The sequence below is a fragment of the Berghia stephanieae genome, chromosome 10 (genome assembly GCF_034508935.2).
Source record: "Berghia stephanieae isolate SIO BIC M18660-M18661 chromosome 10, UCSD_Bste_1.3, whole genome shotgun sequence".
In the NCBI taxonomy this organism is placed as follows: Eukaryota; Metazoa; Mollusca; class Gastropoda; order Nudibranchia; family Aeolidiidae; genus Berghia; species Berghia stephanieae.
In genome coordinates this window covers 38,191,292-38,196,291 of record NC_088369.1, presented here as the reverse complement: position 1 = coordinate 38,196,291, position 5,000 = coordinate 38,191,292, and the positions used below count along the sequence as shown (strand labels likewise).

The window sequence follows — 5,000 nt, the reverse complement described above, 5'->3', positions numbered from 1 at the left end:
AATAACACTCTTACACAACACAAACTACCTAATCCCTTCTTGCTTGTCTCGTCTAATTTATATTTATTATTGTTGTAACCCGTCCTCTCAAAATGGTACAGTAGTCGCTGAGTTATAGCACGCTGTCTGTCGGGAGAAACCAAAAAGCGTGCTGGAATCCGATCGTGCCGAAATCCGCCGGTGCTCATGAGAGAAAACCGTTGACATAATAATATTATAGAATTGGATTCAGTAGTCTGATGTCACGTCCGCCCAGCAACGAACACCTTGGTTCTAAACAAAGAAAATCGGTACTTTTCATTCTTCATGCTGGCTAGAACTTTTTCTCATGTCTTATGATCAGAAAGTTTACATGTCAAGACATGATCAGATTTATAATATTTTTCTCCTCTGGATACACTTTTATGCTCGTCGGAGAGGTATTTCATAAGGGCGTCCGCCATTGTTCCGGTAGTTTAGAACCAGTTACTAAGCAACGATGCGTCATTACGAGGGAAGTGACGTCACAACTGTTGAAATCCATTCGGCGTGCTGCATCCAGCAAGTAGTGTATCATGTCGGTAGTATAAATACGACTCAGAAAAGCCAATACTCTTCAACAGTCGTAACGTCACTTCCTTCCTAATGACGCATGGTAATTTAGTAACACTGGCTCTAAACTATCGGAACAATGGCGGACGCCCGTATGAAATATTTCTCCGGTAAGCATAAAAGCGTTTCCAGAGGAAAAAAAAACCCCATAAATTTGATCATGTTTTGACTTTTACACATTCTGATCACAAGCATACGAAAAGGGAATGAAAAGTTCTAGCCAGCATGAAAAATAAAAAGTAATGATTTTCTTTGTTTAGAACCAAGATGGCGTGGCATCAGATTACTGAATCCAATTCCGGGATGAAATTATGATGAGAAATACGAACAACCAAGTCTTTTTCAATGCATTTTTATTTAATAGTATTTAACTATTCTTCTCCACAATAAATAGGGCAAATAAGTCGTGACGTCAAACCCTCCCCTCCTCAGGTTCAAAACTCATTGGAAGTGTGTAACCAGTCCTCCGAAGTGAAATAGTGATCAATAAATATTCTACATGTTGAATCATTTGGTGGCATAACTATTTTAGTACCAGGCTCTATAGATAGTAAGCGCTTGGCTAAGAAGCTCATAACATTGCCATCCGGAAGTATAATGGACCAACACACAAAACTGTGTGTATCCATGAACTTTTATAGTTGGGTTAATACAGTTCAGTGAGCAATACTCTTAAACGCGGATGGCAAAAAACAATAACAAAGACCTGAGTGACGTCATCTTCGAACTATCTATAGGCAAATTCTAAGGATTACGGATCGTTAAAAGAGCGAGGATTGATGCTCTTTATTGACGACCAGCATATATAAGTAAGACTAGAAAAAAAATATATCATCACTCCGGAAGAGTGGTTTTACACTTCCAATGAGATTGGAACCAGTTTTCTGACATCGACACTCTTGTTCCCTATTTGCGATACGGAATCAACTCCAAGTTTCACATAATTTGTGTCTACAAATTCAATTTCCATCATCCCGACATAATCAGACCTCCCTCCTACTACGAAAAATTCTCTATATTGAGCTTTTATATAGCGCAATATCCACTAAACATGCTCAAAGCGCTTTACAAGGGGTCCCTGGTCAACAGCAAAATGTAACATGTAGGACGGGACATGACAATTTTTCGGACAAAGACAACGTTGTTAACGGCCAGGTACTCATTCTACATCTGAGAACGGTGAGAGAATGTGAGTAAAGAGCCTTTTCCAAGGACTCAACTATGCGCCGAGCGCGAGGCTCGAACCCAGGACCTTCCGATCCAAAAGCGAGTGTCATACCACTAGACCACATAGCCACACAATTATAAATATAAATGCTCTAGTATTAAAAAAAAAAACAAACCAGTACTCCGGAAAAGCACGTTTTAAAAAAAAATTTGGCTAGAAAACCGGCTCTTGAAATATCGATAAATCTACATGGCAATCATTTTGGCATTTAATTTAAATCAATCGATATTTGGGGGGCGAGTTGTTTGGCCACACTTTTAAATATCTACGTGTTTTTCCAGGTTCTAATGGTTTTCATACTACTATGTTATGACGATCTAACCAGGACGCAAACGCATCACCGCAATACACTTCAACAGTCGTGACGTCACTTCCCTCGTAATGACGCATGGTAACTTAGTAACTGGTTCTAAACTATCTGAACAATGGCGGACGCCCTGCCTTATGAAATATTTCTCCGGCGAGCATAAAAGCGTATACAGAGGAAAAAAAACAAAAACATTATAAATCAGAACATGTTTTGACTTTTACACATTCTGATCACAAGACATATGAAAAGTTATAGCCAGCATGAAGAATAATAAGTACCGATATTCTATGTTTAGAACCACGATGGCCGCCGTTGCCGGGCGACGTGACATCAGACTATTGTATACAAAATTGTGAACGGTCGCGACCCCGCCCGGAAGCTTCGTCACAACGCACCGTTCAACTAGACGCTCTGTGGTTTCGGGCTCTTGACCACAACGGGTGCCTGTAGAATACGGCATTTAACTGGTTAATTGAAATACATAAATATATTTATTCTCCACCATAATAAATACAAATCAACTCGAAGCCTAATTCAGAGCTGCCTATAATTTGAAATGTCAAAAATTCGTAGCTTCAAAGAGAAAAAAAAATTAAAAGGTCACAATAAATTACAAATTACAAATCAATTATTTGCCCTCAGCATAATCAAAATATGCTCCAAAGTCCTAAATATACAGTATCTAAGCAAGCAAACTTTCCTTTTCAACAAGATATCTTGATTCAAAAAACGTCTATGCAGCTCTCTAGCTGGAAGCAAAAATTCGTAATTTTACGAATTTTTCGTAGTACGAGGCAGATCTGCCAATGGATCTGAAGGACAACTTGTATTTATTTTTTATAACTGAAATGAGTTTTTGACATATTAACTCACTCAATCCTATAGACTTTTGCTCCTTTTCAAAATTGGAAGAAAAAGTATTAAAAATGTGCATGTACATATCTAGATAGTTTTATTCAACTATCATTAACGTGCGAAAACTAAAAACATTAGCTTTGATACTACGCCTATAATTTGTCTCATAAAAATGAATTAAATAAGCACGGGGTAAAAGTAACCCGGGTAAACTACGGATATAGTCGGTGTTAGTGTTGAGTGAGTTAATGTTCAACCAGACATAATACCTTTTGGAGATGACTGGTCACAAATGTTATTGAACAACAGATTTGACCCGAATCGGGGATTTAACGTAACAAGATCGCTCGAGCGTGTATCGTTGTTAAATAATGGAATTGTTGACACAACAGGAAAACATCAGTGACGGGAGCAGAAGTGGAGGGGAGAAGAGGATAGAAATGGCGTTTTAACTCATGAACAGCGTGGCCGAACGTCTTTATAATTACAATTTGTCGTCAGGAACCTCTATCGGCGGGGGGGGGGGGGGAAGAAGAAGAAGAAGAAGAAGAAGAAGAAGAAGAAGAAGAAGAAGAAGAAGAAGAAGAAGAAGAAGAAGAAGAAGAAGAAGAAGAAGAAGAAGAAGAAGAAGAAGAAGAAGAAGAAGAAGAAGAATATTGGAGAAGGAGGAGGAGGAGGAGGAGGAGGAGGAAGAAGAAGAAGAAGAAGAGGTGGAGAAGGAAGAGGAGAAGAAGGAGGAAGATGAGGAGGAGGAGATTGGGGAGGAGGAGGAAAAGAGAGGGGAGAGGAAGAGAGAGGAGGAGAGAGAGGAGGAGAGAGGAGGAGAAGGAGGGGAGGAGGAGGAGGGGAGGGAAGGAGGTGATAATATTCCAAATTCCTAGTCATTTTAACTGACATGACTTTTTAGCATTGAGTTTAAATTCAAATGATGATGTTTGGAGGCGTTAGACCACATATTATTTTGACATTTCTACTTTATAAACTAGTTTTATCCACACCCGTTTCACCCCGACAGGATACCATTTTGGAGGTGGCTCGGTCATGTCTGCAGGATGTCAGTGGGCAGTGAGTATCCTGAGAACTTAGGGAGCTGGCACAGGTGTAAAATAACGACCTGAAAAAGTCTGTATGAAACAGTGCCAGACAAAGCAAGAAAGAAAAACACAAGGGAAAAAAAAAATAAAACATCCCCCCAAACACCAGTCTGCCTCGACGGGGAATCGAACCTCAGACCTTATGTCTAAGGTTTGAGCTCCAGTCGAGGAAGACTGATTTTTTGGGATGTTTTCCTTTTTTCTTTTCTCTCTCTCTCTCTCTCTCTCTCTCTCTCTCTCTCCCTCTCTCTCTCTCTCTCTCTCTCTCTCTCTCTCTCTCTCTCTCTCTCTCTTGCGTTATCTAGCGCTGTTTCATCCACACTTTTTCAGATCTTTATTTCAGTATCCTGAGAATAGCTTTACGATGGACTTCACAAGAAAAAAGAAATTGAGGTAGACCTAAGCATACCTGATGAACTCTGCAGAGAGAACTAAAAGCACAGGGCCTCAGTCCTACAGACGCAACCCATGTAGTGAAAAAAAAATTGAGCTTTTATGTAACGAAATATCCACTAAATGTGCTCAAAGCGCTTTACAAGGAGTACCTGGCCACAGCAGCATTTAACATTTAGGACGAGACATGACGCCTGTTAGGCGATGTTGCAATTTATTTTCGGACAGAGACAACGCTGTAAACGGCCAGGCACTCATTTTACACCTGGGTACGGTGAGAGAATGTGAGTAAAGAGTATTTTCTAAGGACTCAACTATGCGCCGAGCGAGGCTCGAACCCAGGACCTTCCGATCCGAAAGCGAGTGTCATACCAATAGATCACATAGCAGCACAGTGAAAGACCCGGAACAGTTGGCGATGACTTGCTGTTGCCTCAAGCACCCGAGGCGCAGAGAGGATTGAGTAAGTGAGTGAGTGAGTGAGTTAGTTATACCGTTTTGAAGTGTTCAGACACGAATGGTAATATAA

General features: G+C 40.3%; 1 protein-coding gene across 3 annotated transcripts in view; it reads right to left on the bottom strand.

Annotated features, from left to right (window-relative positions):
- Window positions 1-5,000, bottom strand: part of LOC144981101 (uncharacterized) — an 860,429-nt gene that overhangs the window by 841,730 nt on the left and 13,699 nt on the right. The window lies entirely within an intron of this gene.